Genomic DNA, 26,404 nt, shown 5'->3' with positions numbered 1-26,404 from the left:
ACAGTTGTTGTAGTGGTAGGAGTTCAGCACACGCAGCTCATAGTGAACTTTCTTTACAGAACAGTTCAGAGTGGTACTCAGTACTTTTGAGAAACCCACACAGCACACGCTTTCTTTTCATGTTTTGGAGAAATCATGAAGTCGGCTCTGCATGCATATGTTTCAGCGCTTTGGGGAAATGATAGTGGCTATGAATAACAAATAGATGTGAGTCAGTGCAGTTGAGAAAAAAAAAAAAAGCCTTGGCTTTGTTGCTGTTATTAAAGCCATGGTAGCTGGAGAAATGGATCCAAAGTATGCTGTTGATCTTTTCTGCGAGCAGATATCAAAGCCTGGACAGCAAACGAGTGGTAAGTACTGGGGGACAGGGGGGATCCCTGGAGCAAACCAAGGGTAAAGATGAAGGGATGTGGAGGAGATGAAAGAGGGAGGAGTGAGAGAGAGAGAGAGGGAGGGAGGGAGGGAGGGAAGGCAGCGAGAACACTGAGGAAGAGAGGGAGAGCGAGCCTGTGTGCCTTTGTGTGCGTCTGTGCACCAGTGTCTGCTGGAGGAAGGACTTCAAAGAGCCAGCAGAGCAAAGGCTGCTTCGCTTTTTCACTTCTTCTTCTTTTTTTTTTTTTTTTTCCCAACCAAAGCTCCTCTCGCGTTGGATCCCCCTCCTCTCCTTTCTGATTATTCATCTGTCTCTCCTCAAAGGCAGCAGCCAGGCCTATTGGATTCTGTAGGGCACCGCTGACATGAATATTTCTGCTGCATCAGAGACGTTTGCTGTCGTTCGCCTCGCTAGTGCTTCAGCCGTAATTGAGCGCATGATTCCCCCCCGCCGAAGCTTCCCCACAAAGTTTACTGGCTGCATTATTGGCTGCATTTACAGAACTGCACTGCTGCTGTCAGGTGGCGCTATTAAAACCTGGGCGTCTTCGCTAAAAATTTCTCTCATTGGAGGAACTGAATTCACCAAACCAATGACAAGGACATCGAATCAATGAGTCCTGGGTTTTAGCAGACACAGAGTGTTGAGTCAGAGCTCGGCATTGTGAAGAAGACATCTTAAATACGTTATTGGACTGATTTGCAGGGTGAAACGCTTTCCTGATTGTATTTTAACACACAAATAACCAATTTTTTGTGTGCACGTGGCTTAATTACTGCAGTATTAAAGGTGTTATTTGTAAATTATGGCCAAAATTTCAATGTAACCCTTAAAACGTAGGCGGCTGCGTATCACAACTACTGTGGTTTCTTTGCTAGCTAGCATTCGCTAATTAGCTCGTGGGTCACTGAACACGGCTGGATGCTGGATTGGGATTAAATCCTGCCTCTGAAACTGATATATATCAGTGAGTTGTTGAAGTTGTGAGGATCATCTGCGTCTGTTCGATGGTTAGTTGGATTACGCAAAATCTACAAGATGGATTTCCACGTAAAAAGGATGGAGGAGGGTCTCTCCTTCATCTTATCTTTATCATCGTGATCTTTAGGTGTTTTGTATCTATGAGTGATTACAATTTGATCACATGTGGTGATCTTGGCAGTGATGGGTGGTTTGGATTTAAAATGATACAGGGGAGTGATTGAATTGGGCCTTGGCGGAGGTATACACTCTACTGAGTGTCATTCTAGTTTATCTTATGAGTCTCCCTGATCCTCACTCAAGGATTACAAATTAGACATTCGTTTTGTCTTTGAATGATTCACCTGCGTTACGTTTTAATCAAACAAATGCTCAGTGGAAGTGTTCCTGTGTTCATCCCGTGCAGAATAATTGAGACTACAGTAAATCTTGAACAGGTGACATCCAGTCTCAATAACAGGACCGGATGCGTTTAAAGTTTTTAGGGGGCTTACAGCCTTGCTGTGGGTGTTGACGTGCCTTTTTCCAAGTGTGTCAGTCTTCAGCTATGTGACTGATTTACTCTCCCTGGTCCTGAAGAGAGTCTTTCAGATGCCATAATGCTGATCATGTTGCTCTTTGAAGAAGAAGAAGCTTCCCCGGAGGTACAGATGGCTACGCGCCTTCTCAGATTGTGTTAGGGGAGATGAGGGGCGGCGGGGTGGGGTGTGTTGTCGTCGTTGTGCGACGCATAAAAGAAGGGGAAGCGGGGGTTTACTTTTTTGGGGAATATGAGGAAATCAAAGCTTTGTTTGTGCTTAGAGGCATAGGTGAGTGGGTACAACTGTGCCTGCTGCTGTCACAGAGGCTGTCAGGGCTCTGATGGAGCTCACGGTTGTCTAATTTTGACTGCTGCTCCTTTGCGACACACTCAAGAAGTATTTGTGTCTCCTCGTCTCAAAGCGCGGTGTAATTTTTTATGTCGCCTTAACTCAGGAGTCAAAAGGGTCCGCAAACCCCCGAACAAGTCACAATGTAAGTGGGACTTTGAAAGGGTGTCGTAACCAATTAACTTCCCAAAATCGTTAAATTCATACGTATGGGCGTTCCAAGTGTCTTCATTTGGCACGCTCTGAAGAAAGACACAGTTCGATTTTATGGAATTATCAGTTATTTTCAAATGATTTCATGGCTGGAGCGTCGACTTAACAATGTCCCTTTGGATGTGCGTCAACAGTCGGGTTGTAGAGCAACAGTCACGCTTCCTACAGCTTCCTCTCTCCGCCGACTGTCAGCCGTCCCGAGCCGATATATCAAGCGCTCCTCTCGGGCCTCTCGTCTCAACACCGCCCTTGTTCGAAGACTTTGACAGATAGATCCTCTCCCATAAGTTTTTAAAGCACCCGAAGGACCTGATTGACTTGTGAGCACCATATATTGGCCCGTGAATTTACTCCAAGACACTCAGGTTGTCAAGGTGAAACACTCGCTGCTCATCAAGTCGCTCAGGCTCAGGTTGTTATTACACTGCCGACCTGTGAGGACGGAGCTCATCGCTGTGGCGGATCAACAAAGGGGACGGGCCGTATAGCATGAGTGCACAGTTGTTAACATTGAGAGGGGGTGAAATAGTTACGAGCATATAAAATTTGATTGCCCCCTTTAGAGAACTTAGCAGCAAGTGTAAAGTTTTCACTCGGTGGGATCAATGGCTCCCTTTTTCTATTGTACGCTATATCTCAATATCCGTCTGTTACTTCTCTCTGGTGGGTTGTAGATCTGAGTTCATGTTGAAGTAATAGCTCCCTCTCTCAGAAATACTGTCTTTTGATGCTGCACGCTTTAGATCCACGGTATATTTATTACGGCGAGGACGCTGTAAAACACATATTCTGGGAGCAGGGGCCGACCTTTTCCTCGTTTCCTAATATCAGCTCGACGCGAAATACCTTCATATCAGTGTGTGAAATAACCATAATTCCCTCTCATTGTCTATAAAGTGATATCTATATCGTTTTTTATGGCGTCTGAGTGCCACAGGCGTGAAGTACATCATCGCGGGATTGAAAAATGGCGCCCCGGGGGAGCTTTGTAAAACACACGACCACGTACTCAAACCTGGATTTACCCGATTCCACACTGTGTGTACATGCCCCACGCACCCAAGGGGGCCTTGTAAAGTTTTTATTTGGGAAGGTGGGGTTGTAATTAGGAGTGAACACAAAGGCAGTTTAAGAGGAGGTGGGGGGGGCGACGTGTTAATGGGTTGATGTGTAGAGAGCTAATCACCGCTCGGCCGTTAACCACACGCCGGCACCACTGGGCTCGTTCCAGGGGTTAACTAAACTGAGCCGTGACACATGGCTGGGCTTTATGGGGTCCGGGCAGCGAGGAGAGGAGGCCCACGGATGACGCTAAAGAGCCCATAATAATGACGGCAATTACCACAATCCGCTTAAACAAATGGGAGCGCGCCGAAAACCTCATCATACTCTGATCAGATTGGCCCTAATGAGATAAAGATGCCAATTAATCCTGTGTTAATTGCTGTGGCGCGTTCTCGGAAAAAAAAAAACAAAAAAAAAACCCCACTGAAATATGCACATGCAAATGCAAAGACGGGCCCTGCTGTGCCGTCCAGGATCCAAACAGCTAAATGTTGAGAGCATATTTACATAATGATTATGATGATGATGGTCGTGTGGGTAATGATGATGATGATGATGATGATGATGATGATGATGCAGATGAGTGTTCATATCTGGGCTGTATTTACTGTAGATTTTGAATGATGACCTTCACTAACGGATCACGAGGGCCGAGTGTTTTTTTTTTTTTTCCCCTTTTCTTTTTTTTTTCCAGAGCGATGAGATACAAGAAGCAAGATGGAGACGTGCCCAAAGTCAGACTGACATTTGCATTAAGGTAATGTTTTGGTGAGTGATGCCGTCTTCTAATGATTCAGGACGCCGGGGCAGGTAGTAACCTCTCTCAACACCGTGTCTCAACCCCGCAAAGTGCTGAGATGACACCGTACAGTCGGTGACCTCATTATCGCTATTACCGCAGTCGGGGAAATTTATAACATACATGTCCGCGATGACAAATTCTATAAATCACTGCATTAACTCCTGCTCAGAAGTCCTCTGCCGCGCGAGCGGATGCCACCGCGATCCATTTTCTTTCATGTTCTCTAATTGCCGCCCTCATAGTTTTGCTCTTTTTCTTGCCCGTGTTGACGTGCCGTAATAGTCAGTCCATCCAAAGTGGCTGCGTTGTCGCTTCTGCCATTATACAGGCCATTTTCATTTCATCTGCAGAGGTCCTGGCTCCTTACCACAGTGACAGCATCCCTCTAAATCATCCTCATGTGTAATTGCTCCCTACTTACCCAAATGGCTATGGCCTTCTCTATTTGCCTAAGAGCATTTACTCAGGCTTCTCAGGAATTCATGCTCCCGGTTCAGAGCTCTTTGACTAGTCCTTTATGCCGAACTCAGTGTCAGTTGCTTCATTACTATCATTCATTGTTATGTCAACCTAAATGTGTTGTTTTGCATATTGTGACTGTTGAGGGAAATTATGTTGGGCCCCTTTTGTGTTGAGAGATTTTCCTCTGCATGAAATCTTTCAAAAAGAAAAAAAACAACAAAACAAACAAAAAAAAAACACACCACCAAAAGTATATTCCTGAAGGGAGAACTATACTTTATTACAAATTTTGGTTTTATTTTCAAGCCTGCAGCCATCTCTTACCCCACTCATAAAAAATGGAAGCCACCAAAGTGATTTGCTGAGATCTCAGAACACAACAACGACACCAAAATAGGTCCAGTGTGGCAACAAGCACCAGACACAATTTTGATAATGCTGCTTTATTGCGCAGGAAAACTGTGAGCTGTCTGGTTTACGATGGACACTTTGGGTTGTAATTTTACCAGCTTGCATTTCTTACGCCTTCGAATGTTTTTGATATCTTTTGATATGTTTGTCGCCCTGAAGTCTCCAAGTTCAGCTTCAGTGATAGAAACAAGTGCTACAACAATGGAATCTAACCTGTCCTTATAATTTGACTGATTTGGTTGATTAGTAGTTACTGCGAGTACATTTTTAATAACACTGGTCCTTTCTGGGTTCTGTTTGAAATGACTTGTGTATCAACCACTAGGGGCAGGAAATGCACCTCAACTGGTGACTTTGTTAGAAATACCTTGCATATTTTGCAGCACACCCAAAGAAAACCATTGATGAGTTCTTGTTTTAATAAAGAAAAATGAAGGAATCAACAACGTCTCGTGAACAAACATTTTGTCCTTCGCTTCACGTCAAATATGACTGTATAAAAGCTGCTGTAGGTCGTTTTTAGCTCACTGTCAGATATCCCCTCCCTCTTCTCTACGTCACTACATCTGCTCCTCTCTTATCTTTTTCCTGGCGACTCTGTTTGCCTCCTTCTTTTCTTCAAGCGTGGTGTGTTTAGTAATATAAACCATCAGCAGGAGCACTGGAATCAGTAGCTCTCCAGTGTCCACCATTGCCGATAAACAGAACGATCCTCAGAGGCAGAGATACTCTTATTAAAGAGTTAACAAGTCTTCCCAAAGTATAAAACATAATACATATGCAATGTAATACAACAATAATATATGACTGGCATCCATCTGCTCTTCTGGCAGGTCCGGTGTGGTTTCAGCAGGATGACCAGCGAGAGAAGCGGCTGTTCATTAGCAAACAACAATGGCAGCTCCTCAGTTGTTAGCACAGATGCTGCAGTAGCATCAGTCATATCAGAACTGAAGAGTATAACTCATTGAAATAGGAGCAAAGAACGGCATTGAATGCTTTTTTTCAATGGAAATCAGGAAAGTTAGCCTGTGATAGACAGATGGTTCTGGGTCGAACCATAAACCCAAACAGTTTCCAATGATGACTTCCCAGATGGATCCGTGCAGGGTTGGATTTGTGGTTTACAGTTCATGGCTTAGCTTAAAGTAACCAGTTGGAACATTGACATGGTTATAATAATAACTTCTTATTCAGGTTAAAGTTCAGAAACAGTCTCACAGCCAAAGGAAACATGGTCTCACAGTAGGAAACAGGAGAGAATTGGCTCTCGTCTCTTTAGATTTCCTCTTTACGCAGACTTTAAACGTCGGTGTGCTTCAACCAAAGTGCTCGTCGGATGATTGCAGAGCATCTCAACTGGAATCAAGGGAACCACGTCTGACAATTTCCATAACTTACTGAGACAACAGCGCAACACAATGAATCCCGTGAAGGAATAACTTGTTATGATTGCCATTCGAGGGATTACATGCGTCTCTACTTTCAGGCTTTTTAACCCACCTTCGAGTGCGGCCACTTGCATCAGCGATAACCATGTTTAACCTAACGCGTTCCTTCTGAGCGCTCTGACACCTTTAGGCTCTGTAATGTCAGGCGTCTTCCTGTATCTTCTCCTGACAGACGGTAATTCTTATGATGGCTCTTGGTCGTGCTGTCCTTTTCTCTCGAGAACGCAGTTGCAGAGGTTTCACCAGAATGCAAACAAAGCGCGCCCGTTATAAATAGCATCCAAGATTGGATTTAATCTCATGGAAATCTTCAGGATTATAACTTTAAGTTAACTGACACTTCCTGTCAAGTTGACATTTTGGAGATTTTCTCGCCTGACAGCTGTGATATTTATCTCGTATTTATATTTATTCATTAGATAAAAGGTGACAAGGGGGAAGAGACAAAGATCGCCCTCACAAACACACACACAACACAACACACACTTGCACACACAGCAGCTGGCCGGTTGTGGCGACCCATTACAATGATAATAGCTGCGTCCATTGTGATGTTCCACTTTTTAATTTTGATTTCGGGAGGTGAGTGAAGTCATTATGTTTGCAGCCCTCGCTTGGTTTTTATGAACAATCCGAAACCCCAGAGAATTTCTCCAACACACACACACACACACATGCAAACAAACAGCTTCACATGGACAATAGATAAGCTCACACACACACACACACACACACACACACACACACACACACCGAGTCGGTTTCCTTCCCCCCAGTGATTTGCTCTGCCATTAGGCTCGCGAGTTCCAGAGGGCTGCCGAGCGAATGGGGTGTCCCAGACCCACTCAGCGTCAGAAACACATCACTTAACCCCGACGCTCTCGCAGCACGGAAAAAGCCAAAAGCCTTTTCCAGTTAGGCCCTGTCTGTCTCGCCTCCATCGATTTTGTGACAATGGGGCAAAGTCCGGCGTCAAATCAAGTAGCAAATCATTGAGAGAAAGTTTCAATTAGGTTTTTTTTTTTTTCTCTTTCTCTCTCCTGAAATTAAAGGCTACAGCGGATTCTGCTCCGTTCTGTCACGGGTAAATGGGCTGATGGCAGAGGCTACACAGGAAGAAGAAGTAGAAGAAGAAGAAGAAGAAGAAGAAGAAGAAGGTACAAGCCCACGGGCCAAACCTCCCTGGATAACTCTGGTGTTCAAAACATGTTCGCAGCAAATCGTGGCATTCATCAGCGAAGCATGTAGCCAACAATAATTAGAGACCCGCTCTGTGTAATCTGTCACAAACCTAAAAATAAAAGCAGGAAAACAATCCAAGTGAAGTTGAGATGTAGCTGCGATTCTAAACCTATTTGTGCACACACAGTTGCATATCTGATTATTTGTCATCCTCGCGTGTAACGGCACACGACGAGGAGTGTGGGTTCAGAGCTGCGATTGGATTAGTTGAGGTTCCGCGTCTTTTTACTTCTGCCGACTTCTAATGGAGATGGAGTTGGCTCCAAAGTGATTACTGTCTTATTTAATCATTTCAGGAAAAAAATTTGTTCTAATCAAGTGTGCGAGTGTGCAGCCAGATGTTTGGGGTTTCTATAATTGAGTTATTTCAGTCAGACAAACAGAGACATGTTTGGTCTAATTAGACGCCGTTGTCAGGGAAATCAAAAATTCTTCAAGCGGGCGCTGAACGCTTTTAATACGCCATTGAGTGATGTATCATTTTTAGAATTAATTTCTGATGCAATAAAAACTTGTCTGATCTTTGGATGTTCCTGTTCATCAAGAGCTGTCAGTTATTTCTGTCATGATTCTCTCAGAACAAACTGTTTAGAAAGTACATTGTTTGTCTCCGTTTGATCTTCCCGGAGCAATCAGGCGGTCACAGATATTTATAGCGCTCTTCCTCAATCTTGGATGGAATTAATATTCGTACAAATGAATGGGCTCTCTACTTCTGTCAAGCGCATGTTGGGACGGAGATGATTTGTGTTGTTGTGATGTTAAAGCGTATCGGCGCATCTTATAGCACGCTCGCTCATTTTATCCGTCCGTATACGTACAAAAGCTTTTGAAGGGGAACTGTCTTTATTTGGATTGGAATCATTTTCTTTCCTGGCAGCTCTTAGCCTGCGTGACTTCATTACCCCCGTCAGGCCCGCCAAGCACATTGGCTAATTACTCAGTCAGTCCAGCATTGGCAGGTAGTTGCACACATATCGATCAAAGTGCTTAAGGCTGGACTCTCAAGCAGAAATTAATCAGGCATTATTTTTTGCTGAGGGAAAATATTAAATCTGAAACTGGTCCACGCTCCATCTCATGTGGATGACGATGTGGCGTCTGCAATACATTTCTTCTGACCAACAAATATAATCTATAGGATTTGTGCACATGGGCTTGGAAACAAATGTGCAAAGTCAAGGGGTTCACATCCAGGATGATCAGGAAATGAAACCACGGAAAGATATTCTTATTTTGTGAAACAGTCATGAAATACAATCTGTAGGATTCATTGTGGTTGAAGCTCTATGTTGGAAGTAAGTATCATCAGCATATAAAGACAGGCGTGTGCTGGGTTGTACAGATGATCTGTTGAAGTTAGCGTGCATGTGATACCTCACAAGCTACGTTAGTGTCCGATCAGACCAAAATGAGAGGATGAAGAATTAGTGCCCAGAAAGAGAGGCAAAATAAAAGTTTACGTTGCTTTCCACCCCGGGAGACGACAGAACTTTTGGTGAGTAAACTTACGTATGGCACCTTTTAAAGTGATTTCATGTTACATGTCGAACGAAATGATTTTCAGGTTCCATGTACATTAACACAAGTTTCCAATTTGCATCCGTGCTTTAGCAAAAAAAGCAATGACAATATGTTTACATGTACGCAATATATAGATTTACATTGTGTCGCTTTTTCTGGAATTGTTGTGATAGTTTTGCGAGCAGACGTGTCAAAAAGTCTCAGATTTGTGGAAATCTAAAATGTGGGTCAAAGAAATCCAATCACAGAAATTCCTCTCAGTGAACCATAGTCACTGATATGAGCTTGTGTATATTATGGCCACAACCACTGATTGGTGGACACCTAAAGATAAACCTAGAACAGCACTCAGTAGAGCGCATACCTCAGCTGAGACCCAACAGTCTCATTTTGTAGTCATTCATAGATACCAGCTACATAAATTAGCCTGAGTTTTTTGATATCTCACAATGTCGAGTTCCCGACCCACCAACCCAGAAGCCTTAGTATTTGTCAGTATCTCAAGTTGGAGATGAGTCTCAACTTTCAAACATATCTAAAGAAACTAAGAAGACACTGAAAGCTAATGGCTAAGCTAACAAATCAACCAACCAAGAGACAAAACAAATGAGCGCAGGTGTACGAACATAACCTCCTTAGCAGTTATAATTATATGATCATATTCAAACAACATGTCTGCCCAGAAAATGTAACACAGTCATTTATCCGGCCAAACAGATGCACTATGGGAAAAAAACACACCCTGTTGAAAGAGGGGTCATATTGTGACAAGTCCTCCAATCTGATTAAATCTCCTCAGACTCTAAATAAGGGTTGAGGTTTGTGTTACAGCATGAAGCTGATTAGGTCTCATGAGTTCGATGAGCACTTCACTGACTCAACGTAAACATGGGTTTTATTGCAGAGCTGTGACGAACACACATCTAATCATTAATCCTCATCAACGTCTTCTGGCTTCACACTGAACTTTCTGGCTCTTTCTTCTAGATCACATGAGTTCCTCAGAACTTTAAAGGAAGAATTGGCATCATAGCAGGTTTGGACTTTGCCATTTTATTCGAGTGTCCAAAATTATGCGTACAACATTTCTGCAAGTTGACCTCAACAATTCCCACAGCGTGATGAAAAGAGCGAACACATGTCAGCGGCTTGTACGCAGCTTTAAGCAAATAATCCCACAATGCCATGTGTTGAGTTTTGGTGGATGCAAACACCAAACATGTCAGCGATGGTGCAAAATTATTTGTAAGGTGTCCAGAATTTCAGTTTACTGCACAGGAGTGGGGTAAAGTTGTCGGAGGTATCAGATGCTTGTCGCTTAAAGTAACTGATTTGGAGGTTTCCTTTATTGACACTAATCAAAGTATGAAAGTTTAAAATGACAAAGTGACTTTACAGTGAAGTAAATCAATGCACACTTTACATACAAAAAATAGGTTAATCATCACTGCCAACTAAAGATCGATCGTTTGCCAACGAATCATTTTGAAGGAACAACTCTTTAATGCGAACGAACTCACAGACCAGTTGCTGTGTTGTTCACTGTTAAGTCGTCAGAGTGGTGAAGAGGACTGAGAGCCAGCCAATCGTATGCTGAATCTAGGACACTGTCATCGAACTTTAGCCAATGAGAAACAGGAAAGCATAGCAATCGTTTTCCATTCCATTTCATTAGTAGCTCATCGTTCTCGTTCAGTCAGTCAGTCACTCCTGGCTTACCTTCACTATGTGTCAATTTAATGTCAAGGTGAATAGACACATTATCCACTGTTGTGTTGTCTAAAAATGCACATAATCAGAAGTTGCAGCTACGTATTTGACTTGAACTGCAGTGTTGACTGTTAGCACGATCGTTTGAGAGCGAGGAGCTGAGAACTGTCCATCACATGATTCACCGCTAAAACACCAACGATATGAACAATTCTTCCTGCCGTACTGACCGACGGGAACTGAATCTCGACATCGAACGATGAAATCCACCTCTGCTGCCCACACGCTTCTTTACTTTGGCGTGGAAGTTAAAAGATAGATCCACTAGAGGGCAGCTAGAGAGTTAACTGAGATCAACAAACATGGCGACGGTGGAGGAGGTTGTGACAATGTGCCTCTTAAGAAACAGACAAAAGCAGTACCACAATTTCTGTTTTGTCCACATCTGAAAGCTTTGAGCGAACGTGCACACATAACAGATTAAGTGAAGGGAGAGTACGTACATAGAGATACGTAACTATTCGTATACGTATCTAACTTTGAGTATAAATGAGCCTTAAGACAGTAATTGTAAATACAGCCACCAAAAAACAGACCTACAAAGAAATGAGTACAGTAACACGACAGTCCTGCTCAACAGCCGATCTTCAACTTAATTCCTCTGTAATGTCTCCTCACATTTCACACGCCTGGTTTATAGTCAGTGTCATAATCTGTAGGCTCGGCGCATCTGTCCTGATAAGCAGCATGATGAGTTTCGGCGTGTGTGAGAGTTTCGGTTGGTGTCTGGAGTCAAAATGAAGGTGTGTGTGTGTGTGTGTGTGTGCGGTCTGTAGCCCTGTAGTGGATTTATCTGAGGTCATTTATGTAGCTTGGTGGGCTGCCAAGAAGCCTGGATTGAAAGGTACGTCAGCTGCGTGATTAACGGATAATGACAGACCCGGGTGTCGATATGTTCTGCGCTCAGATTTGTAGTGTGGGCATTATCACGGGCTCAGGACCAGTATATCATCCGAAGGGAGTCAGGAGAGAAGTGTGGAGGGAGAGCGGCACAGAGGCCACGACTGTTCTCAGGAAGGAGGCAAAAAAATAAATAAAGGAATGAAGAGAGAAGACTGGAGGCTCCCCTGGTGCTGTGTGGAAACTTATTTCTCATTTTCGTGCCCAGACAGTAAATACCTTGCTTTTTTTTTTTTGTTCCCCTCAGTGGTGCTCCTGACCTGAACCTGTGACCTGCCCTTGGTCTCTGATGATACTCCCGTGGTTCCCCCCCCTCCACCCTTTGCTCAAGGCTGGCCGAGGCAGGCAGCGCGGCCAGATCCTGGCCTTGTAATTCACCGGCTTCTAGATCGCCTGCCACAGCGTATTGATTTTTGTTTCCCCAATCTCCAGGAGAGAAGCAAAGAAAAGATTAAAAACACTGTCAGTTTGAAGTTGAATAAGAATCCTGCGCAGGGGGAGATACCTTAGAGAGCACGGGGTCACAGCTGAGGTACGTATATCTCTTTATAGGTTTAACCCTTCCTCGGCACCGAATCCAATTATCAGTACGGAGGGAAACGAGGCCTAGAACGCTGAACGTAATTATCACTTTTTTTTTCCTCCATATCTGCATTTTTATCATCGCTAACGATTACAGCAGCCATAAAACACTCGAGCAGACTCTGGGTCACATTGCAAATCTAATCTAATCTAACTGTAATCTAATATTTTTTAACTACTACTAAAAAATTCTCATGACATGAATTTGGGATCTACTGATAGGATCGAGGACGGAGCTTCAAACGGAAACCTGCGAGTAAAGTGTGATTTGTGTCAGTATAACATTCAACCGCTAACTGCTGCTAACTGTAGCCGCCGTTAGCTGCTTGGACGTGCAACTTGCGCTCCTCTGATTAAAATATGTCTAATTTAAAATTGATTTGAAATATGTAAATACGGACTTCATACCGCTGCGCCGACGTATATACATTTCTCTTAATCTGAATCAACACTCGCTTTTAATCGGAGGTCGCGTTAATTAAAAACAGCCTCATTAAACCGAATCGTTAGAGAGCGGTGCTCGAGTTTAAGTGAAATCCTTGAGGAGTGTGTTTCTACTTTTTTTTCCTGCCATTAGAACAAAGCGAGCTGTTGTTATATCAGCTCTTCAGTCCTCTTCAGCCTCGCTACACACACACAATGACCTGATTACACCCTCTCAGTCGGTTTGTGATAGCATGTATTATCATCAGTAAGTGCTGTTCTTTATCCCTCCCACATGTTTTACATCCTCAGGACTCTGTGTGTGTGTGTGTGTGGCATTTCGATCATGGCAGTCAGGCCCTATTCATCTCCGCGGTGTTGAAAAGGCTCCTTATTGGCATTGACCCTACACGAAATATTGTCTTATCAGCTGAGCATGAGTTGCCATGAGGCATTAGGGCTGGCACATTTCTCCTGCGCCCCCCCTCCCCAACGATCCCCATCCACTGGAAAGAGATCACAAATACAGCGCTGTCACTCCCTGTCCGCTCTGTTTACTTGATTTCTATCTATCTATGGTCAAAACAAGGATGTCAAGTCGAGTCAGGCTCTGCGCGGATGCCTCTGAATATTACGGAAGTTTTTAATTTATCGACCATTTGTTTAAAACTCTCCGGGGGGGTTCTCTAGATAAATGTAAACGTTAAATGTAAATGCAGCGGACCCGCGTGACTTACTGTACTCGGGACAATGCAAACACAGGTGATAACTCTAATAAAAGATGACAGAAGACATAAGAAAACAAATTAGAGGGTGACAATTTCCCTCAGAAGCTGTCACCCAAGGTTCAAATGGCAGCCACTGTGTTCTATTATTTATTGAGCTAGTTGATGAAATGTCATCTCTGATGATGTGATGTTCACAGGGAAGGCTGACGTCTAAGAAGTTTAACTGACACGCCGTCGCCGTAGCCTTGCCAAAAAAAACAAAAAAAAAACAACATGTACTCTTCTTTAAATATTGAAGGCCTACAGGAGGAGGAACATGGAGTCCTTTGTGCCGCCTGTCATTACTACACACACGTCGACTGGTGTAAATTAATTGGCTCGATAGCGCCGTTTCTTCTCGTATGCTGATTAAAGGAAATGGGATACCTTATTTGAAAGTGAACGTGTTGCTGTTGTTCTTATTTACAGTCCTTGTTTCACATTATTTCCATCACAATAAAGCGTATAAATCTCCTAAAATTGCATCCGTTGACAAAAAAACGATGCTTATTTTCATTCCCTGTGTGCGTTTCTGACTAAATGATGAAGATTTGATATTGAGAGCTGTAGTAAGTGCTGCAAAACAACAAGCAGCAAGAAGAGAGAAAAATGCATCTGACAGAGAAAAAACACAGCAGCATAAAAAAAAAATAAAAAAAAAATGCTGCAATTTACCGCGCATGATATTGTATTTTATGTTATTCATAGGAATTTGCCTTCAGGCATCTTCACGAGCTTAAAGTCTCGCACAATATGCCGGGCCTCCTCAAAGGGCATATTAGTGTTTGCTGTTGCATATTAATTTAGCATCCAGAATGACTGACTGGATACAACCCACCGTGCTCCTTTATGCCTTCTTCTCTCCACCTGGAGGGGTAATATTGCAGGATTATGAGTCCTGTGTGTTATATTTATACATCCCCCCCCTTTGCACTCCTTTTTATCTCAAGCAATTACGTCTTTCACCCCATCAATCTGTCACTCAGCATCTACTTATACCCACCACCGCGTTTTGCCAGGAGACTCGTGTGTTCGCTCGCTGCTAAACACTTTGACTCTTTGATCAATCCTCATTTACTTCTCCTGCGCGTGACACGCACACACGTGGTCGACTGAGAAATTAAAAGAAGATCGTTAATGTAAGTCATTAAGACTAAATCACATATAGTTTACATTGTGACCGTGCAGAGGAAAGTAAAAGACAACAGACTTCCTGTGTCGCCGTTAGCCCGATGCTACATTTCGGTGTTTACATCATGCTCAACAGTCTCATTGAAAAGTTATTTTTTTGCCATGTTGACGTGTCTCCATATGGCCGTACAGGTGTGCGGGGAGAATACGTGAGGAATCTATCACCACTGTACCGCAGCGGCGCTAGTTATTTTTGTTTGTCCCGTCCTCTTTGGTGGAACTCGGGGGGCTCGGGGAGCGCGCCGAGCGGAAAATGTGCGAGCGGAGGATCAATGGAAAAAACGCATAAAATGTGCATGTGCATAAAAGGAAGACAAGCCGCAAAACAAAAACACACACACACACACACACATGCAAACATTATAAATACACAGCAGAAGCCCAGGTGGATTTGGTGCAAGCTGTTTTCACTGGCAGCGTCCTCCCCCTCTGCGCTCCCCCCACCGTCCCCACCCCAGCCCTGTTCAGCAAAGCTGTCACAGCGGCAGCACTCATAATGAAGGGTAAAATATTTTATTCAGATTTATTAATTTGAAAATGAAGCATGCCTGTCGACAGAGGGACAGTTCTTCTCAATCTGTCAACGTGGAGCCACTCGGCGCTGACACCGGGATTCATTTGTCTTGTCGGCTCTGACAGTCGGATTCTCCCAGTGCTCTACGGAGAGGGATCGCCCAGGGATTTTTTGAGCTGGATAAAACACATTCCGACAAGGAACAGCCTCTTTATTAATGCAAATTAGGCCAGAAAAATTCCAGCAACAGCTACTTGGCTCCAGAGCCCTGGCTTCTATTCTCTGTTATTTATTTATTTTTGTGTTTTTGGAGGGGGGGGCGGTGTTAATAAAAGCAGCCTCGCAGTGTTTGTGCGAACAGGGCCTGCAGGAGGACCTGTCACACCGCAGCTGTGACACTCTCCACACACATGGGACACATTTTGGAGCCTTTCCTGCACTTTTAGGTGTCCTCTCCAGGTGTGTTACCTCACAAATCAACAATGACTATTTCTTATCAAACTCCTACTTTTCAAAAAAAAAAAAAAAGAAAGAAAAAAACTGAAAAAACATTACAAAGCCAGAAGATTAAGGTTTGTTTGAAGTTTTATATTAATTCCACAATCATAAATTAGGGTTGAGCTGTTAAATTGCTTATATTAAAGAGTGTTTACCCTCCAAAATATGAAAATTCGGTCATTATCTCTTCACCCACATGCTGATAGAAAGTCAGGTGACGTTTTGTTTCCCATAAAACATTTCTGGAAGTGAAGTATTTGGGGATATTAAATGGGTTCATACAGCTCAGAAGCCCAAAACTGATTTGAAAAGAAGTTACGCACATAGAGTTTAAGACAAAATCTTCAAAACAAACAGAATCAAGACAAACTCGGTCAACCACGCGTCTTCTCAAATCAGTCTGGGGCTTCTGAAGACTTCTGGATGACGACAGATGAGCTGTATGGACCCATTTAAAGTTTTTTTTGTGTTTGTGGTTGCTTTTTTTACGTCCGGTCGACCACACATGTTGGGGCTTAAATACCAACTCTTCTAATCAGTTTACCATCTCTGGACTTTCTTGGATTACGTCCAAACCCAGGCTTTGAAGACAGTTGTTTTTTTTTTAGTGGCCAAACTGTGTGATTACAGTGTCATGTGATCCACCAGCACCCACAGAGACTTTTCCTGTTAGCTTACATCATGAATGAAGTGGCTGTAGAACGGTTGAGCAGCACAACCTGCACGACGTGATTCGCTTTACCATCATGATATGAGCCATTCGGTCTGATAACATCTGGAAAGTCTAGAGGAGCGCAGGATTAAATCATTGTAAGTTAGCTGGGCACCTGAACGGTAGTTAGTCAGTGGAAGTCTGTCGTGCACACATGAGATCTTAACACAAGATCAGGTTCACTTGTTTCCCTGTTCGTATCCGCGATCGACCGGATTTCCATTGGCATGCTGGTGCGTAAATAATGACTGAATTCTCATTTTTGGATGATCTGTTCCTTTAAATAAATCCATATTCATGCCCTCTATTTCCCCTTCGTCTTTGCATTTGGCTGTATGGAGCTTTATATGGGCTTTTCTTTTTTTTCCTCTGTCTCCGTGTGTCTATTTAGACCAGAGGCCAGGAGACTCACGAACTGTGGCTGACTTGTGCTTGCCTGGATGAGTGCAGGCGAGTTGTTGTTTTATTTCGCCGAGAGTCCTTTGACATTTATCTCTCTTCACCTGCTCCGTGATGGTGATGCCAAGTGACAGGGTCTCCTCTCTCTCTTCCTCCTCTGTCTTTCTGTCTGTCCTTTCTGCCCCCCTTCTCTCGTTCCATCCCTCCTCCTCCTCCTCCTCCTCCTGTGCTCGTCTTTCTTTAGCCTCCAAACCATCGCCGCGGCTGCAGCTACATGCATCCTAACCCCGGCTGCGACTGGAGCTGCACAAAGTGAATTGAACTTGGTGTGCTGTCGGACCCCTTGAAAAGCAAGCGCTGTCAGTCAGAGACGTCTGACGGGAGACGGCACGAGATGGAACAGCGAGGGTGAAGACGTGCATGATGGGATTGCTCCTCTTATAATGTTTAAAACCAGACAGCCCTCTCCAATCCTTAAATTACTTAAATGGACGAGATAGAGGGGAAAGGAGCGCAGGCGCGCCGCCACTGTAGCTCCACTGTAGCGGCTCGGCTTAGTTAATTGCTTATCCTCTGGAACAAGGTGGAGGTTGTATTTCACTCAAGCCGACAGGAGGCATCACTTATTCAGAGTCCTCCCACTGTCAATATACTGTAACAGAGAGGGGCTTCTCTCCGGCCTCCTGCTGTGTGGGTTTACTCTCCCTGGAAGATAGATGCAGCTCGTATGTTGCCCGCCACAGACTGAAGCTATTTCTGAGAGGGGGCTCGCAAAAACGTTGGAATAAAACAAGCAGCGAGGAGAGGTGGCTGCTCCAATTTGTCTCCGTGTATTGACCAGCTCTTATGGGAAAAGTCACCTTAATTGCAAAAAAGGCCTCTATATTTGACCTCACCATCAGTTCATTAACCCAGCAATAAAAGCAGCCCTCATTCTGCCAGAACTGCACCCGGTCTGCCCATTTGAAAACCATCTCACTTCCACAACCTCCAGTTTTTTGTTTTTTTCCTCCCCCCACCTCCCCGCTCCAGAGCAAACGCCTGCGCTCGCCACCCACTTTATCAATTGCCTTCATAATTTTAAAAGCCTTTTTTATGTTGTTGTTTTTCCCTCATATAGTAAATGGAGCCATAATTTAATATTTTAATGCATGTTAATGTGTTGTTTAACCTTCTAGCAACAATCAGGCGTCTCTAAAAGGTTAACCTTGAACGTGAGCCAGTGCAGACAGCAGCACAATAACGCGTCAATCTTTGAAAAACATCTCTGTCTAATGGATTAGTGGTTGATTGCACAGCCCCATCTCGAGGTAGATGCCGTATATATTGGATAGGCATTAAAACGAGCATTTCTCAATTTTCTCGCTGCCGGCCCTCAGGGTCAATGGATCGCTAGGGCAACAAAACGCTGAGTCAACGCTTGCCTCTTAATTTATCTTGTGTGTGTGTGTGTGTGTGTGTGTGTGTGTGTGTGTGTGTGGCGGGGGGGGTTTGATTATAGCTTCATTTAAGTCTCTCCAGCAGCCCACCAGCACAAACATTACACAGGTTGGATTTAAAAAGAGAGGGAGGAGGAGGAGGAGGAGGAGGTGGTGATGGTGGGGGGGTCTCCTGGAAGATCGCTGGTTAGAGTGTAAGCTACTGTGAGAACGCGCCTGACATGAGAGGTAAACAGTGTTGTAAGAAATATGACAGGCAGCTAAAGGGAAGAGAGAGAGAGAGAGAGAGAGAGAGAGGGGGGAAAAAGGAGATGTCTCAAAAAGGAATGAGAGAAAGGGCATGCTGTGGGCTACTGGTGTGTGAAGGGTAACTAGACTGTCAGTAACCTTTTATGTGACGGGTTGACATCGTATCTATCACATTAAGGACTGGTCAGGTGGAAAAGCAGCGGTGATCAGGTTCGAGCTCAACGTCTCCGCTCTAAGAAATGTTTCCGTACAATCTGAGGTAGTTTCGTTTCGAGTCTGCGCTGCATTTATAATTAACACAGCCGGAGACGCGTTCAGGCCTGTGGTGTGATTCACTGGACGTCCTTGTCTGATGGTCCACGGTGCTTCATCCTGACGCACGTTTTAACTGATGGGGAACTATTACCTCTAATATGAAGCTAATCCAAACAAACTAGCCTTAATTCTCACTTCATCAGCTCCTCATTATAATCGCATTATTCCACATGATTAATCACATTATTTTCCATCACTGAGTAACAGATCCGTGTAGAGATAGAAAAAAAAAAACAAGATATTTGGGGTTTTAAAGGTCCTATTTCTGAGAAAAATACATTTTTTAAGTCTCGCACCAAACACTTTGGGATGCCGCCTGGCTCGTCCTACAACCCCAAAGTGTTTGTCTTTGTGTTGCTTGCCACAAAATAGACAAAAAGATGAATATGCTACTTCTATCATGTCTGTGCGGTTAATATGAAGCCACTGCCAGCAGCTCAGTTTAACTTAGTTTAGTGCAAAGACGTGGAAAATATTTCAACAAGCTCTCTTCAAATGTTAGCGCCCTCACCGATCAGAAAACTCACAAAAAAAGGAAGTGTCATCAACAAAATGTACTAATCAACATGTTATCTCTAATTTGTTTCAAAGAAAACATTTTATGGTTTCACAAATGGTCCCAAAATTTATAGTTGTTGTTTAAAAGTATTAGCATGCAAAGCACTTGACCGCTAAACGCTAATGTTAACGTTGCGTTATCACCATGAAAATTGCAGTTCACTACACAGAAACTCTCAGTCCTGCTGTGTCTTTAGCTCTTTAGCTCGATTAGCAACATCGGCTGTGAGCTTATAGCTCTGTAGTTTTTATCCACATTAGCCGAAGACATCGCAGGAATCAGGCTAGCTCAACTAGCATTAGAAGTTGAACTCTCTCTCAGTTAGCTTGAGGTTCAGTTGGTAATTTACTCGTTTTGTCTCTGAGGCATCTTTGGAACGATTGATAGTCTGTTGGTTTATATTTTTTCTATCATCCCCGACATGATGGGACGACCTTAATCTTGAATTCTGGCTGAATTTTTCCATTAACGAGCCTACAGCCTCCAGTTCAGTTCCAGACTTGCTGACCATCCACAGGTAACGTACTGAGGTGACCACAGTGACCCGAGCAGCAAGTCCTGCCTCTGTATGGGAAGACTGGACAGAACCAGGTGATAATTTAATGTACAGCACATCTGATTAGTTGTATCATCCAAACCCTGGAAAGAAAGAAAGAACACAAGCCCCAAAATGTCGTAATCACATTACAGGTCACTTAAACACAATTTAATTCTGATACAATAAAGTGTTTTTTTTAATATAACAAAGTTGCAGATGGCTGTTGTAGAACAAAGTGTTAGTGTGTTAAAGTAGCTGTAGTTTATCTGTCTGTCTGCTGCTCGTGTCTCAAGTTTCCACAGTTTATCCACCCGTGCTCACATCTGTCTTTATCCTTGTTCTGTGAGGTGCATGTGAGATGCCTGTGATACACTGCTGTGACAGTGGTTGAGCAATGGGCCTGTCTTGTTCTGGGGCCCCTGCTGAAGCACAGCTCCCCTTTGTTCTGTGATGTATTGATCCATTCAGACCTCCTCCCGAATGTACTCCACCGGTGCTCGCTCTGCTCCAGCCGGCTCGTGCCGCGGATCTCTCCGTGTAGCGCTCGCTCAAACTCGGCAGCTAAAAAAACAGAGCCTCCGCATAAAAAACCCCCGGCCGTCAAAGACTGTGTTTTCTACCCAGCTGACGACTTAGTGCACAGGGAGAACGCTGTACATATTATTTTTCTAAGCTATCGAACGTAAAACGCCTTCAAACTTTTGGCTGTCTGTCGAATCACCTGCATCCTTAACGGGGTGGTCGTGTGAAGAGCTTAAGAACATTTTGTGTGTCCTGTCATGGATTTTGAGCTTTTCACATGTCAACTAACAGCTTTTTTTTGAGTTTTGGACATGCAGCAACTGACAAAGGTGCTCAACATTTGTCATAGTCAGGTGACCTTCATTGTCATGGTAACAATAATAAACGCCTGGTTAATGTTGTGAAATGCCTGCAATTTGGTTAGGTTTTTAAAAAAAGTTGAGTTTAAAATATCGTCTGTACGTATCTGATGCAAGTCACCAACAGACGCTCTTTTCTCGTACAGAGAACACATCACCTGAAACGCCCCGTCAGTAGTCCCGCCTTTAATCCTGTGACTTTGTGATGTAGCGTGATGTCACAGAGTCACACCTTTGCATAATTTATGCCTCGTGTCAAGTTTTGCACCTAAGAATTAATTTTCCGCCGATGCTCTGTTGATATCAGCAGTGCTGGCTCAGGCATGTGTGAGCTGACCAATCAGAGGAGACGAGAGGGAGGGACCTTAAAGAGACAGGAGCCAAAATAGAGTGTTTCAGAGGAAGGGTACAGTGTTGGACAATATGAGCCAACTGTTGTGGTTTTTGAGCTTTGAAGCATGTGAACTTATTCCAGTAGAGACCCAAAATAAAATCATGCAACTGAAAATGAGCACAGTATGTCCCCTTTGATGGTTTGTATGACTGTGCAGGCAGATCAACTGTTTGTCTCCTCCGTGTCTCCACAGGAATGTATTCTACCTCAAGGGATTGAAGGCAAGGGTTCATTTTTGCATCTGAAACTCTTGACGTCACACTTTCTGCTCTGACATGAAAAGAAAGCAGCTACTGTCTCTTGTTGCCAGGTCACTCAAGTGTAATCTCCGAGCTATGGTGACTCATTTGTGTTGCACAAGGCAAAAGATTTTTTTAATTTATAGTTTTTTTAAAAAAAGCACAGGTAGTAAGTAGTCACCTCATTCTTCCTCCAGCTCTCTTTTCCTCATCCTGCAGCCGTACATATATGCAGCTGTATGTTTGAAAACGGAGCATGGACATGGAGCTCCCGTGAATTCGTTTCTCAGTCCAAACGTATTAAAATCAAAGGGAGGGTTATGTGTATGAATCCGTTCCATTAGTGCTGCCTCCACACAGGCCAAAAAGCCGAGCAGGATGAAAGGGAGGATTTATCTTCACAGCCTCATCACATGGTGTGACCCGGGGCCCGGAGTAGAGAGGTCTTTCTCTCAGGTGCCATGGAAACCAGCCCGCCTCTGGCTGCTCGTCCTGTCCTCCAGCCGTCCTCTGTGCTTCTCCTGCGTCGACAGCAGGCCTGTTGAATCTCTGAGTTAGTTTTCAAACACATTTTCCCAAAGCTGTGAAAAAACTCCGTCGGGTTTTAAGCTATTCTGTCGACGTGCTACAGAATAATGTGCCATCAACTAGTGCAGTGTACTGCTTTGTTAATATATATGATCCAACACATTTCTGGACCTTTTGATTTCTCCCCTCGTCACTTCTCAACCAAAGATAAATGTCAGTAAATCCATGAGATGTTTGGTTCTTCTCTAATGATGTATAGCTTCTGTTTCTGAATCAGACAGAGTGAAGCCATGATCCATGTATGGAGGACAAAACACAACTTACAAGGTGAATGAATGAAGTGAAAATTAAATGACAGAAACACAACAAATGACATGCAGGTAAGCTGAATTGGCATTTAGGTGTGAGTGCATTTGTCCGTATCCTGCTTAATATATGTTTTATATTTTATATTAATGTGCCACAAATTTAAATGCAACTAGCACAAACCCTGGAGAACAGCACGAGTAACGACCTCTGAAGACGAGCAAAAAAAAACGCAGGTCACCAAAGTTTTTCTCTTGGTCGATGATATTGTTGTGACTGAACTGTCAAAGGTGTTTTTAGCCGTTAGCGAACAGCTCCAGGTGCTTTAACTCCACTCTCTGGACTGGGATAAAATCACATTTAGTCCTGGAAAACTGAAGACAGGTGCATTAAGATTTACGATGCAGCGAACAGAAATGCATTTATTTGGCTAAGTGTGAACGACTGTCCGTCAAAATGCCCCCAGATACAGAACACTTAAAACGACAAGTGTAAATGGGGCCTAAGTGCCCTGTGATGGACAGACAACCTGTCCTCGGTGAATCCAACCTCTTGCCCTTTGCGAGCTCCAGACCTCCAGGTCTCCTCGCAGCCCTGCTATGTAGAAGTTGTTCAGAAAAAAGAACAACAGGCACACATGTTAAATATCGTGTGACTCACATCAGACAGTATTTAAGGTAAAATAATCCTAAAACTGAGCTGGAGAGACTCGGGTGCAGAGCCGGACCTTCTGGAGGAATAAACACCTGGAGAGACAGCAGATTCTGTTCTGATCTGGAGATGTTTACTGGAGGACAAACGAAGTGAGTGCTGAGTAAAGTGAGATGTCGACCTGATTTCAAACACACGGATATCCTTCCTCACTTTCTCACTCTGTCCTGGATCGTAGAGCGACAGACGACCGAATGAAACAAATCTCTAATTAAATAAACAACAACCTTTTTTATACGATATGTATTCATTTAAAGGCGCTTTTTTTATTAAAAGTGGATTTTTGAGTCTTATTTCCAACTCACCAACTACTGATCCATTAGGATTGTAGGTCGGTCCGGCTGCCATCGAGGCAGAAATGAGGCTCAAAAATCGACTTTTCTTAAAAATAGGACTTTAAATGTTCACAGGGTTTATTTCCAGTCTGCTCCACAGCCGCCCAGGAGGCTCTACAGTGCCGAGGCGTGAGGTCCAGAGCTGCTGTCCTGTCCTGCACCTGGGCGTTATATTTGCCACTGCTGTTAGAGTCTGCCTTTGGTGCTTTTAATAACTGTGACTCCATCACAAAGTCCCACTAGTGTTGATGGCACTCTGGTATGGAAAATTCATGTATTCAGCGTCGTGCTCCGTGATATATATAGCTTGTTATCTGTGCTGCAAATGAAGCAAATTTCACAGGACCCCTATAAGCATTTCACTGTTTTATCACGAGTGCGTGTCTGATCGTACATCAGCGCGGCAACGACTGGGTGAGGATCACTGCCGGCTCTGTGATTTGTTTGCCTTGCATTGTAGCCCGAAAGTATCAGCATATATTTAGATTCCTAAAAGCCCCTGCTAACGTAACTTAGCAGATGTTGGGGAGTCATATGGATGTTGGTGTAACAGAGACCCCCTCAGGTATTCTCATTATTCTACTACTGAGCAGATGGCAGGAAACTTACCACACTTACCATTATCCATCATACATATTCTGCTCCCCCAATTTACATAGCCGGTGCTTCACAGGAGCTCCTACGGGGGAAGAGTACCTCGCTCCAGGATCGCACCGCAGCTCCACCTGAGGCTTGGGAAGACAGTCTGAGATGTCACTGCCGCTACGCCTCAAACTCAAATATGCTAATGGTTGTACAAGACGAATTCCAATGGGTGCGTCCCACTTGTATATTTTGAATTGTAAAGGAAAGAAGAAGGAAAATCTGCAGCTTTTTGGTTTTTAAATAGTTTAATATCAACCGGGAGATGTTGTACTTTGAAACAGACGTAATAAGATGGTAAAATTAGGCTTTTATTGTGTGCAGGAGTCGTACAAATACAGCCTGTCACTTATCAGGCTGGCAGTACAAGAATACGCTGCAAAAATTCATGAGCACCTCAACCTCAAATTAGGAAAACTCACTTTGTCATTTAAAAAACGGTTTCTCCCATTTTTCTCAATCAGCTGTTCTTACTGTGACGGACAAGTGCACAGTTTCTCCACCGTTTGGAACAGTTTGGTTATTTTAAATGAGATTTTCAGTATTTTTTTTTTTTTTTGTCTGTGCTCATGTCACTGCTCTAAAAGTGGGAGGGGCCTCAGGTAGAGCGAGATCGTGTTACCTACTGCAGTGCACCAATCAGGATTTAAGAAGTGCAGTGCGTACGTTGTATACGCAGGTCAACTGTGCAAACAGCTTGTTATTAACTGTATTTTAAGTTTCTTGTTAGATGGTGACCTCTAGTGGCTGTAGTAAGTATCACACCAGCAAAGGAGGAAGCAATGGTAAGAGCGACCAATGACGGTGGAGTTACAGTGGACTCTCATCTGAGTCTCCAGGAACCAGCGCCGGGCTTTAAATGTCCAAACTGTGTGAGGTTACATTGTGAAAGCAGCAGCTTTAAAACGCTGGATAGATTTTTTATATTTGGCTTTACAACCTCGAATTTGATCCATTAGGTCCGATAACACCTGACAAGTCTAGAAGGGTTATAGTTTGAGGTTCCCATTCAAGTTAGCGGAGCGCTAACCCATAAAAATTAGCCGCTCGACCGGCGGAGGACTCTGTCGGGTCACACAATGTGGAAGATCCAGTTAGTTTTACACCCAGGAAGTCAAACTTGATTGGCTTCATGCATCAGTGACCATGGATAAGTTTTCTCTTATCCTTATTAGTAGTTTTCATGCACAAACCCAACCGAACAGGTCCGGTCTGCCTGTAACTGGAACACTGCGACCGTCGTGTTGTTTTGGAAACTGTGATGTACGTCGTTTTGGGAGTTACTAGAAATCTACCTGTTATCAAACGTGGAGGAAAACACTGTGCAATGCAGATTTAAATTAAGCTTCACAAATGTTTTATGAGGACGGAGATGCAGTCAAGACGTTTATTACACCTGGAGGACACACGGGAAGAGTTTCAGTGAGCAACGCTGAATGTAAACAAACTGTTTACAAGAAAACTCCACAGGGCACAAGACTCGCTGTGGATCTGAAACCATGTTTTCAGAGGCTTTAAATCTTTTCACTATCAGACTAACTTATTATTTAACTGGATTTCTTGGCCTCAGCTGTGGTTAGTATGAGTGTTACAGGAGCTGCAGGCAGCCATCGTCAGCATCTTGTTTAAAAAACCTCTGATTCTTTACGTGCACTCCTAATTATGTGCGTCACACGTGTGCACATCCAGGCTGATGATTTTGCACAGCAGTCTTCATACTGTAGTCCAACACTGATTTTTTGTCTTCCTCCTCCTCCTGCTCCTCCTCCACCTCCTCTCTTCCCTCTGAATGGCTCTCAGTGGTGGAGGGGAGCGAGCGGCAGCGAGGCAGCGCCGGGCCTGAAGGGCACTTTTCAGCCTGGCCAGACACACTCGGGCCTTGCTGCTTGGCTGCGCAACATGGGTCACCGCCTTACATTAGGAGGACCCTGCCAAAGTCAGCCAAGCGGAGCCTTTGCAACATACCTGGAAATGAATGAACAAAGTCGATGTTCCGCCGCCTCCTGCAACAAGAGGAGCGCGTCTGACGGCAGGAGTCTCATTTATTAAAGAAAAAAAAAATAGGGGGGAGAAAAAAATGAAATATAGGTGTGTTCCTGAAGGTGTCTCATCAGCGGAT

At 43.9% G+C, this 26,404-nt stretch overlaps 1 protein-coding gene across 3 annotated transcripts in view; it reads left to right on the top strand.

Annotated features, from left to right (window-relative positions):
- pbx1b (pre-B-cell leukemia homeobox 1b) overlaps positions 1–26,404 on the top strand; it is a 123,916-nt gene that overhangs the window by 33,219 nt on the left and 64,293 nt on the right. For 2 of the 3 annotated variants that reach the window (XM_037115577.1, XM_037115579.1), the window contains exons 2-3: positions 7,680–7,784; positions 12,311–12,595. The gene's annotated coding sequence lies outside the window, so the exon portion shown is untranslated. The remainder of the gene's footprint in view (positions 1–7,679; positions 7,785–12,310; positions 12,596–26,404) is intronic. The other variant, XM_037115580.1, reaches the window with a different exon arrangement.

Source organism: Acanthopagrus latus, chromosome 11 (genome assembly GCF_904848185.1).
Source record: "Acanthopagrus latus isolate v.2019 chromosome 11, fAcaLat1.1, whole genome shotgun sequence".
Classification (NCBI taxonomy): domain Eukaryota; kingdom Metazoa; phylum Chordata; class Actinopteri; order Spariformes; family Sparidae; genus Acanthopagrus; species Acanthopagrus latus.
The sequence above is the reverse complement of the archived record's forward strand: the minus strand, read 5'-3'. Positions and strand labels throughout refer to the sequence as shown.